General features: G+C 42.2%; 1 long non-coding RNA gene, 1 other non-coding gene and 1 pseudogene across 12 annotated transcripts; all 3 read left to right on the forward strand.

The window, feature by feature from the left end:
• The first annotated feature begins 6 nt into the window (after positions 1-6).
• On the forward strand, positions 7-11,285 carry LOC119328679. Of its 11 annotated transcripts, none has more exons than XR_005159084.1 (24): positions 7-356; positions 756-823; positions 915-1,086; positions 1,703-1,926; positions 2,007-2,054; positions 3,112-3,194; positions 5,144-5,249; positions 5,336-5,458; positions 5,546-5,659; positions 5,791-5,926; positions 6,010-6,093; positions 6,553-6,652; positions 6,742-6,840; positions 6,931-7,001; positions 7,101-7,516; positions 7,588-7,729; positions 8,249-8,359; positions 8,438-8,550; positions 9,031-9,202; positions 9,789-9,855; positions 9,964-10,031; positions 10,140-10,207; positions 10,563-10,600; positions 10,931-11,285. It is a non-coding gene; the product is annotated as an uncharacterized LOC119328679 (long non-coding RNA). The 11 variants fall into 11 exon arrangements; XR_005159083.1 differs by having other exon boundaries at positions 5,611-5,659; XR_005159081.1 differs by lacking the exon at positions 5,546-5,659 and having other exon boundaries at positions 6,742-6,847.
• On the forward strand, positions 317-431 carry LOC119334840 (annotated as a pseudogene).
• On the forward strand, positions 4,364-4,469 carry LOC119334839. Its single transcript, XR_005161596.1, has one exon. It is a non-coding gene; the product is annotated as a small nucleolar RNA Z118/Z121/Z120 (small nucleolar RNA).
• Positions 11,286-11,863: the final 578 nt, after the last annotated feature.

An 11,863-nucleotide genomic window follows, 5' to 3' on the forward strand; every position in this document is an offset into this window, starting at 1 on the left:
GTCGAGGATCCAAACTTTCCCCCCTCGGCGCCGGCGACCCGGCGTCTCCGGCCTTCCTCCCCGCCGCATGCCTAGCCCTTCCCCACTTCCCTGCCTACCCGCCTCCGCTTCCACCTATGGCCCCTTCCCGTCCCCAAACCGCGGATCCAGATTTTCCCCCTCCCCCGGGCCGGCGCCGGCGCCAACAGCGGCTCAAAAAACGGGATCTTTCGTCCCTCTCCAGCCGGTCGACCTGATCTCCCGTTTCAGCTGGCTACCCCGAAGGCCAACGGCGTCAGGCCGGTCCAGATCTGGCGGCTCTACTCCGGCGACCTTCTGTATGCAGTGCTGTGATGAATCACAAGGCCGGTATCTGAGTAAGTTGCCTCTTGAAGAGGACTCCTTCCTTGATTGTACACTTTAAACTGATCATATATTATTCTGAGCAGACATATACAGATATGAATTCATCAGCCGGTTCATTTTACATTTTATCCTGACGCACTGTTGAAGGAAAACAGCATCCATTGCCTCAGCTTCCACTTAGAAATTAAGCATATCTGAAGTTGGATTGCACTGCCTTTCATCACAACTTCTTTGTGTTCAATTTTTTAAACTGCTACTCCCTCCGTTCCAAAATAGACGACTCAACTTTGTACTAATTTTAATACAAAGTTAGTATAAAGTTGGGTCATCTATTTTGGAACGGAGGGAGTACCTTGTAAATGGATATTAAACTTTGGTATTAATTCCTTGCAATTTTATTTTCTGCCCAGCTACGAGACTGGTTGGATCCATCGCTTAATCATGCTGTTGTGCCATCTTCTCTTCTCATACTTTCAAGGTAAATTTGGTTAATGTATTTCCCACTGGCTATTGGCTAGAACAGATCTGTTTGGGCTTGCGTGCTTACTCATCTTTGCTAATGCTGTCAGAGCTTTTACCCTGGCTGGGAGAATGAAACCCATGGATGCTGTTGTAGCAACAGTGTCTTCTTTGCCAGATGAAGTTGTGGATACAATTGGGACAGTATTGCCATCTGAAGATTCGGTTTCTGAGAGGAGGAGAAAACTGAAATTCCTTGAGATGCAGGAAGAACTTATCAAGGTGTGTAACACATACGTAGATTGTATTGTTTTTTTTATACATAGGTGTGAGAATGTCTGGATGAACCAAAGGTTTTGAGAGCCTGTTTATATGCTGATCTAACGTTAGTTGTGTAGGATTGTGATGATCCAAATTCCACTGATTTAAGAGAAGCACTTAATTTCTGCTGATAAGTCTATAATTATGCTCATTTAGCATCATCACTAGTTTCTCAGACAGTGTAGCCAAATGACCTGTTTTCAAGCAACTCATCTAATAGAAAATTCAGATATGTTAAACAAAATGGAGGAGTTTATAGCGTTAAAAAATATGCGTGGTGCTGCTAACATTGAACTGTTAACCAATTATAGCATTAAACAAAATGGAGCAGTTTATAGCATTAAAGCACCGCCCGACCAGCTTTGTGTATACGGCGGTGGGGAAGCCTGCATGGTGCTGCTAACATTGAACTGTTAACCAATTGTTTTAGCATAAGGTTCTTACCCAAGTATGTTAGTTTTGGCATAGTGCTGTATTGCTTCTAACACTCAGCTGTTACCTGTTTATTTTAACTTAGCGTAATGCTGTTACTGAACATGTAATCAGTTATTTTAATGCTTTGAATGAAACTATTCAGGAGGAGAGAAGAAGAAAGAGAAAGAAGAGAAGGCAAAACAAAAGAAGGAAGAAAAGGCAAATCTCACAGAACAGGAGGCTGCTGAAGAAGATTTGGCTTTAAAGGAAATGACTGGCCCTACTGCTAGGGAAGAAGAAATGATAGAAGCAAAACGGCATGACACACTTGACCAGGAGCAGCTCTGTAATATCAGTCGAGCATTGGCTGTGCTGGCATCTGCATCGGTATGATCCTAGTCCATCTGTATTTTCTGTCGTTACTTCGCGGACTCTTAGTGATAGTGCCATAATTACTTACATTGCAGTCTGTTAGCAAGGAGCATCAAGAGTTCCTGAGCCTTGTCAACAAGGAGGTACGATGTGAATTTTTGAAGTGGGGTCAGAAGGACAATTACCATACAGCATTTTTTGTTTGTTTGTTGCATGTATGAACTGTTTTACTGTGGAGTCTGAGTAGTACTTAATTGTTGAGGAATGCAGATAAAACTATATAACTCCATGCTTGAAAGAGAAGACACAGAGGAGTCTGAGTAGTACTTAATTGAACATCTTAAATAGTTTTCTCAACATTTGTAGAAATAAGTATCGTTTGATCGCCTGCTGTTGTGATACAAGGTAACTGTTACCCATGGGTTTCTACTTTGTAGTGAGTACATGGGTTAATTGGCCTTGTATTCGGCCTTATACCAGTTTTTCCTGTAACCCGGTGGCAGTACGTGGTACCAGTTTTTGGCCTAGTAGTTTACTAGACCTACTTTAGTATCATTCCGTTGTTAGTTGGAGATACTAAACAGAACAAATGGATTTCTTCATCATAAACCGCATCCTGAATTAGACTGTATGAATGGATCTCTTCATCATAAACTGCATCCTGAATTAGTCTTAACTTTCACTCGGTCCTGGCCTGCATATACTGTTGACACCTGCTTGATTGCATTTCCACCTTTATATTGCGTGTATATTTTGGAATAAAATGCTGAACTAGCATCAAAAGAGTTATACTACAAGGTACTGTGGTAGTTTACATTCAAGTATACGATTGAGAGTTACTCACAAGTTAGCTCTAGGCACTTATGCTTGGTCACTGGCACAAGCTCCTCCTTGTGTTCTTTATGTCAAAATGATTGTGACAATTCTTTCTTAATGCAGCAAATTCTCTCTTTAGCCTAAAAAAAGAACGATTGAAGTATAGCATGTCAGCATTAGAAGTATAAGGGTCTTGGTTGCTCTTGTTAACAAAGTTACAGCCTGTGGCTTTATCACTGATCTCTATGCCTACATTTGCCTTCCCCCAAGTCTGTTAGTTGGAGAGATTTCTTTGGTGGAGCTACCATTGATGTTGGTCATCCATACATTGCTATTGAATAATTTATGGGTTATTTGTTGACATATATTTTTGCTCTGTTTTAGGTTGATGCTACGCTTCGGGAATTGGAAAAGGAGATTGATGATGTGGATAAACATATCAGAAACCGCTGGCAACTGCTTGATAGGTATGTCAATTGCTTGTGTATCAAAGTCGTTTCATATTGCATGGCTGTCAGCTAGTGCATTGTGCTGCTGGTGAATTTCCTCTAGGAGTTGGACCTCCATTAGGGTTTGTTTAGGTAGGGAGGGCTAAGACCTAATCCGATTAAACCAGAAGCGATTGTTTTGGTAGTACTGAGTTTCCTGTCGATCTGTAGGAATTGAGCAGTATCAGTGATCAATGTGTACCACCTACCTCTAAGTGGTAGTTTAGTTGTCCATTGCCATTCTTTGATATCTGTTCTTGTGATTTATACGCTGCTCTGGTGCAGATACGTCGACAGTTATCGCCCCTACCCTAATTCAGGGATTTACCTTTTCTCAGTAAAACGCTGATTTGGCAATATACAACTAACTACTCCCTCCGTCCCATAATATAAGAACGTTTTTGACACTACACTAGTGTCAAAAACATTCTTATATTTTGGGACGGAGGGAGTACTTTTAAGCAATAACTAATAGAGGCAGATGTATAATAATGGATGCTACTTCTCTCAGTAACTACCCCGTTAGTGTGACTGATAACAGAGACAAGTAGAAAACTGTCTCTACTCCCAACTGACGCTAATAGGTGGCTGTCCCTGAGGGTGTGAGAGGGGTGCGGCAGGAGAGGGCCTGCGCGGGGAAGGTTAACTTGCCCTTAAGTATCATTGCAACATTATTTTATTTTATTTTTGCGGAAGTATCGGTGCAACATTTATCTACCATGTTCGCACCAATGATTTTAACTCAGATATATTATTGCTGATACAGACATTTATAGTCTGTGTGGTAAGTCAGAGTTGTATCATTGGTGAGCTAATTAATATGGCTCAACTTCTGGAAGATGTGTGAGAAATATTCCTATCTCAGATTCGTTCTACAATTTTATTAATCGGATACCCCATGAGTTCCCTCATGCTTGCTTATGTGACATGAGAAAGGAAGATCGATATCCAATGCAGTATATAGTATTCTTTTATAGACCTTAATGTTTGGCTGTACTTGGAGCATGTTTCGTCAACATGCTGATATCGTTTGTACAATGTCTTTTGATCTTCTGTTGCATCATCCTTTATTGCTTGAATTGTAAACCATGTACTTCACTGGGTTTCATGGGTAGCATGAGTATGACTAGTTTCCATACATTTTTGTATGCTTGCTGTGATGAATCACAAGGACGGTATCTGAGTATGGTTGCTCTTGAAAAGGCCTCCTTCCTTGATTAACATCCTAAACTGATCATATATTCTGAGCAAGCATGCAAAAATCTGAATTGACCATGGATCCACAATGACCTTTCACGTGCATCCTTTCCTGCTTGAAGTGTAAACCATGTAACTTTGCTTTGTTCATGGGTTGCATAATATGACTACTTTTCTTACCTTTGTCGGTATCTGAGTAAGGTTAGCTCTTGAAAAAAGGCCCCCTTCCGTGATCATATATTCTGAGCAAACATCCTTCCATGGTATCTGAGCAAGTTGGGTCTTGGAAAAGGCCAACTTCCTTGATCATTAATCCTAAACTGATCGTACACTCCGAGCAAACATATTCAAATCTGAATCCAGTGAGTGCTAGGAAGTTTTGATTTTTGTCCTAGCAACAGAATATATAGTAGTAACTCAAGATTGACTTTGGCAGGTTGGTGTACTACTGTTTATCATTTTGTCGAAAGTTGTGGCCTGTTATTAAATGTTAGTGGTTTCCTTGATGGTCTTGCTATATTATTTTTCACTTGTGGTGCAATGGAGCTGCTGCAAGTGTAGTAGCTATAGATGCACAGAGTTACTTTTAATTATATATACCCTTGTTTCAAGTGGTGCAACTGAGCTGCTAAAGCCAAAAAGGAAAAGTATTAGCTGTATGGACAATGAGTTTGATCTTTCTTCAATCCTTGCTGTTGTGATCCTGAAGTCCGTGCTGCTTCATGTTGCAGGAGAACATACCCCTGGAGGAGGCATTCGAGAACCTGAGATGCAGCCACCGAACAGATGCACCAGCACCTCTAATCTTTCGGCCCAAGCAAGCTCAAAGAGATGGTGGTAATGCTCCTACTCTACATTTTATATCCTCTCTGCTGCTTCCTGTTAACTGAATTGGGTCTTTGTTTTTCATGTGTGGCTTGCAGGAGAGCAACCAAACTAGCTAGGGTGGCCTGATGAGGTCCTGTATGAGGCTTTGCTTCTGATTCATATCATATTAGGTCTTGTATGATGATGCGTGTGTGGTTGATGCTCACGTACTAGCTAAGGTGGTTGTTTTGCCACTGGTGTTTCAGTTTGTACCTCATTTAGCTCACTGTTGTTACTTATTAGTACCTAAAACTGCTGCTGGATAGGCATTCATTGCTTGCTCAGTGTTCCCGTTGTTGGTGGAATTAACTGGATGCACAAAATATTTCAGCAACATATGCCAAAAGGTGCTGCTGCTGCTACCTTGCTGCTATGCAATTGTAGGTAGCCGGCATATCCACAATTGTACAGAGGCTATAGCTGCTGAACATAATTTAGTTCTTGCATATTTATCTTAACTCCACCAAGCTCATATTTGCTTAGAGGACTAACTGTAAGTAATTTTTTTCAGGTCAGCGTACTCTGATGAGAACATGCCTCCTGAAGGATTGCTTGAGTTGTGGTTACACTTGTTGAATTTATGTCCTAGTGTCGAACATGGTCTGCACTGACGAAGTGACGATGGTGAATCAGTTGCTGAAGCTGAGGTGTGGTAAATTAGTGTGTCCCCCCATGTCCCAGTATCTTGTTGTAGTATGATAGTTGTTCTGATGAGTATTATATGTTTCAGGAAGATGGATCATTTCCAGATATGCATCTGCACGCCAAGGAGCTGGAGCTGTAGCTGAATATGCATCTGCACGCCAAGCAGCTGGTGAGTAGCGCTTGTTCTGCTAGCAATAGCATGGAGTATTATTGTTTCAGTTTTTGCTTCAGCCAGTTGATGGAGTGCATTTGTTAGGGTTTCAGTAATTCAGCGCTCTTACTCTTAGTGTTTGTACTAGTTCTTGTACTAGTATCACGCTATAAGTGCTTGTACTCCATCAACTAAGGACTACCTCCGTCTAGGTGAATAAGTCACTCGCGTGGTTCTAGGTCATCGATTTGAGGATTTAAATATGTGTTATATGTCATGAAAAGTATATCACTAGATTTTTACAATGATGTAGTTTCTAAATACATATCTTTTGTCACATATAATACATATTTAGATAGTTAAATTGTTAACCTAGAACTACGTGAATGACTTATTCACCGAGACGGAGGTAGTACTTAGTTGTTATTCTTGTACTCTTAGTTGCCTGACTAGTAACCAAAATTTATTGTTTAAAAGGCTTTGATTGATCAGCGACGGCCTTGCACAAGAAGGTGCAGTCAGCGAGCAAATCTTGAGAAGATTGAATTGCATGACCCAGCTTGGGCTGGGTGATATGGTACGATACTCTACTCAATTTGATCCGGGCTGCATTGGATGCCCTCTAGGCTCCATCGTAGCTGCTGCAGTAACCCTATGCGTGTGTAGGCTTTTCAGGAACTCTGCTCGCGCGTGCCCTCTCCTCTCCTCTCTGTGTACAGAGGGATGGGGCTTGGCGTGAAGACCACGCGGACCCCTCGGCGCGCGGTAAAAAGTGAACCCCGGGGCCCGGGCCCCGTGCCCCATCCCATTCCCTTTATAATTTATTTACCCATCTTTCTTTACTGCTGCATGCAGGTGAAAGAGGCGACGGCTCCTCAGCCCCGAGGCGTCTCTCTCTCTCAATGGGCATCCATCAATGGGCACAGGTATGCGTGCACCCACCCACCCACCCCTCCTCTCAATGGCCATCATTGTTTTGCTCACTGCCTCACTCCCGTCCTCTTTCTTTCTTCTTCCTTACGCAGAGCCTTCCACACACAGCAGCAGCCAAGGCTTGGACCGACGATGAACCAACCGAATCGGCGCAGCAAGATGCACCAGCAAAGGAAGGGCGCGGCGCCCCCAGGCCAAGGAGGGGGCGGCCCCACATCGCTCGAACCCTCGCTCAATGACGCGTGGGCCCGCCTCCTCCAACTGCAACGGCCCCCATCGCGCCTCCTCCCGCCGGCCGCGGTACCAGGCAGGCTGACATGTGGGGGCCGCCACGCCGCCGGTATATATACCGGTGTCGGTGTGCCCCCTCTGTCTATCCTCCTCCCACCGCCACATCTGCCACGGATCGCTCGCCGGAGACGCCCGCCGCCACAGATCGCTCGCCGGAGACGCCCACCGCCACAGATCGCTCGCAGGAGACGCCCACCACCACCGGTTGGACCTCCTGGTTCGACTCTAATCCTGTTTCCCCTCCTGGGTTTCCAGCGTCTGCTCGCCAAGCTTACCTCATCCCCGCAGGTTATCAATGGCCGCCGTTCTCCATGGTGCTCGCGCAGGCCGCGGCGGCCCTGGCCGCGCTCAGGGGGGGCAGAGGGGCGCCGCCGTGCAGCAGGGCCCGCCCCAGGAAGCAGCCCCCGTCCCCAACCCCAACCCCCCACAGGTGACGCCCTCTGCCATCTCCTCCCCTTCTCTCTGCTCATGACGAACCCTTCCTCGTACTCTTGTGATCTAGAGATGTTTGACCTGTCCTGTTTTGTACCAATTTGATCTGCTCTAAACGGCTCTAAACGGTTATATCTGTTCATGCATGTCTGTGCAGTGTACACCTCTTATCAGCACCTCGACTTTAATATATGCCTGTGTAGCGGGCAATGCAATGCCGCTAATGAACTAGTTAAATTTTCTGACATGTGCTTGCTTAGAACACTGGATTTTGTACATGGACACCGCACTAGATTTCCTTGTTACTTAGCTGTGGGCTGCACGTTTTTTAGTGGCGCTATTCTCTACACCTTTGTAATTTATTGGTTTGCATGCACATAATGTCATGGCAGAACCACTTCCTTGAATTATTAGTGGGCTGCACGTTTTTTTTGTGGTGCTATTCTCTAAACCTTTGCAATTTATTGGTTTGCATGAACATATATGTCATGACCGAACAACTCCTTTGAATTATCAGTGGGCTTATTGGAGGCCTGGAAACGAGAATCTTTCCAAGAAGAACAAGAACTATGATCAACAACTGAGAATTTACAGGCGCCTAGAGAACTCCCATCGTGTTAATAAGATGGTAATTTCATTTTGAGTGATCTTCTTATTGCAGGTCTAGATTGTAACAGTAATAACTAGAAAATTGTATTGCTTGTAGGAGCTCGCTTACTTCACAATTCCTGAAGGTCTTCTAATTCAGCCGGCTCACATTGTGAATAAGCTACGGGATATAGTTTCTCTGTATAATATGATGATGCCATTACGGCAGAGGTAAGAATTAACTGTTGTAATGTCTGTTATAGAGATCTCATGTTAAATCTGTATGCATCACTGTATACATATGAAGTGTTAACTTAAGGTACATGGGCTTTTATTTTCTAGAGTTTTCACCGTCTAATGCAATCATCTACATATTCCTAAATTGGAATGTCCTTTACAATTATTACCTGCACTTGTTTGATCTAATTGTGAGTGGTGTTATATATGTCCTTTTGTGGAGCAGGAAGGTATGGTTGCTTGATAAATTGGTAGATAGCGCAATGTCATTGAAGTTTTAGAGTAATGATTAACACTTAACAAACTAACTTGTCCTGTAAATTAGCTGTGAGTTACAGATTTATTATACAAATTAGTAGCTAGGCATTGATCTTAGTTGTTTTGTGTATATTATTATAATCTGTGCCTTGTTTCTTCTGCTCTCTCTAGAAAATTTTGTTAACACTATATTAATGGTTTAGTTTGATATTTCAGGGCTCTATAAATATCTTGATGGCTACTCTGGTAAAGAGACAGACAAAATCAATAAGATTCTCGTTAAGACTGTACTGTGTGTTGACGACAAAATTGCTGAAATCTTGGCGGCGGGGTGGTACTGCCCTCCGCGTCCCAATGTTTTTTATGATCTTCCGAGGTTAAATTGATGGTAAACTTCCAAGTCCTAATCTTATTGTAATTAATGCTTGTTTTGATTGAACTTTTGACATGAACTGCTTGTAAATGAACTTGTAAGGTTTGATGTGTTTCAACTGCTACAGCTTCAGTAGCTTCCTCATATTGTTACCATCTTGTTATGTTCAAGCTGTATTATGATGTTCACTACTTTCTCATGTTTAAGTCTTCAGTTCTGTCTAATTCTCTGTTCGGAGTGAAATATGCTACATTGGCTTTTATTTCTAGAATCTTCTCATGTTTGCTCTTCATTTTTATCTTGTCTCCTTTACTCTTCATTTCAAAATACTGCGACTCGCATTGTCTAATTTTTTTGCTCTTCAATTCTCTGTATGGACTGAAATATGTTAGTCCCTCTGTCCGGAAATACTTCTTGGAGAAATGGATGTATCTAGATGTATTATAGTTATAGATACATCCATTTTTATCCATTTCTTCTGGACCGAGGGAGTACATGGGAACCTTTTTTCTGGAATCTTCTCATGTTTGCTCTTTGTTATTATCTCTTCTTTACTCTTCATTTCAAAACTACTGTCTAATATCTGTTTCTTTGTCTGTAGGTTCTCTTCTTGAATGCTGTTAAAGAATGATAATCCAAAGTATTTCTAGTTACCATCTTTGTTACTGGTAATCTTTTCACATAAACTTATTTTCTAGAATCTTCTTGTGCTTTCTCTTTGCTCCTTTACTCTTCATTTTAAAACTACTATCTAATATCTGTTTCTTTGTCTGTAGGTCCTCTTCCTCTAATGCTGTTAAAGAATGATAATCCAAAGTCTTTCTAGTTGCTATCTTTGTTGCTGGTAATCTTTTCACATAAACTTATTTTCTAGAATCTTCTTATGTTTTCTCTTTGCTCCTTTACTCTTCATTTCAAAACTACTGTCTAATATCTGTTTCTTTGTCTGTAGGTCCTCTTCCTCGAATGCTGTTAAAGAATGATAATCCAAAGTATTTCTAGTTAGTATCTTTGTTACTGGTAATCTTTTCACATTAACTGCTTTTGGTACCATTTGAATTATGATGTTAATGATGACCCTCATTGTCTAAATTTTCCATCCTGCACCTCTTCATTGATCTCCAATTCTTTGTATGGAGTGAAATATATTACTCCCTACTCCCGGAAATAATTATTGGAGAAGTTGATGTATCTAGATGAATTTTAGTTCTAGATTCATCCATTTTTATACATTTCTCTGACAAGTATTTCTGGACTAAGGGAGTACATGGAAACTTATTTTCTAGATCTTCTCATGTTTGCTCTTGGTTATTATCTTGTCTCCTTTACTCTTCATTTCAAAATTATTGTCTAATATCTGGTTCTTTGTGTGTAGACGCTGCTACTACAGAATATTGCTCAGAAGTCTTGCTGGTAAACTTTTGACATCAACTGCTTTTGACTGTTTGAACTAATACAACTCTTTTTCCTCTTTCTGTCACCTGGCTTTTGTGTTTCACTATAGTGTGTCATGCATATTGTTTAGTAACGGTTCAGGCTGAATTAGAATGTTAACGGTGAAATATGTCGTTCTCATTGTATTTTTTCTCATGTTTAACTCTTCATTACTGTTCAATTCTCTGTTGTGAGAGGAATCTGTTACATTGCCTTCTGTTTTCAAGAATTTTCTCATGTTTACTCCTCATTATCATCTATCATTTCTCTTAATTGTAAAATTACATTCTACATTTGTTTTTTGTGCAGATGCTGCTTGTATGGAATGCCACCGTGTAGATGCTGCTCGTATGGAATGCCACCGTGTAGAAGCTGCTCGTATGGAATGCCGCTGTGTAGATGCTGGTCGTATGGAATGCCGCCGTGTAGATGCTGCTGCAGAATCATACTTGTGAAATCGTTGTGAATATTATGATGTTACTGGACAAATATTGTTTAGGTTCCTACTGCTACCGCTTGAACAGCTTATTGTCAGCTTGAGCACATTGCTGTATTACATTGTTTTCGGTGAAACATGTGGGGTGGTATGCTACCTCGTCATTAGTTTTATTGATATGCCACTTGCATTTTGTAGTTCAATAACAGCAATGGAAATTTCATGAAATCTACTTTTGTGACGTCCAACTTAGTGTTGGAAATTGTCACAGCCGTCCCAAGTCGCGCGAGCAGACTTCGCACAAGCCGACTGTTGACGTGCAGCCAGCCGTTGCCTTCACCCAGGTTGCGGTGTGATCAGCTTTGCTTGACCGGTGTCGGCTCGTCATGGGCACTATGGTGTTCTGGTATATAATGAGTGATACTGTACCTGTTAAAAATAAATAATCATCGCGGTTATTAGGGAATAATCCCTGTTCCTTCTCACATGTGCGGTTGCACACTTTCACCTACTGTCACGGCGGTTCTTGGAACGACGACGTCTCTCGCATCCCTTGGAGGCGACTGTTCCCACTGTATATAAAGAATGATTCGATCATTTGTTGGATGGTCTCGCTTGATTACATATCTCTCTCTCAACAAGTTATCAGCATGCTTCCGGCGGAGCGATTCCGTCGGAAGCGAGGCGGCTCAGCCTCGGCGCAAGGCCGCCAACGGTTGTTTAACGCGCGACCGCGCCGATGCCCAGCGCGCAACGCCTTCCCAGTGAGGTATGGGGTTCGCAAATAAAAAGGCAAAATTCAATGG

This window comes from Triticum dicoccoides, chromosome 7A (genome assembly GCF_002162155.2).
Source record: "Triticum dicoccoides isolate Atlit2015 ecotype Zavitan chromosome 7A, WEW_v2.0, whole genome shotgun sequence".
Classification (NCBI taxonomy): Eukaryota; Viridiplantae; Streptophyta; class Magnoliopsida; order Poales; family Poaceae; genus Triticum; species Triticum dicoccoides.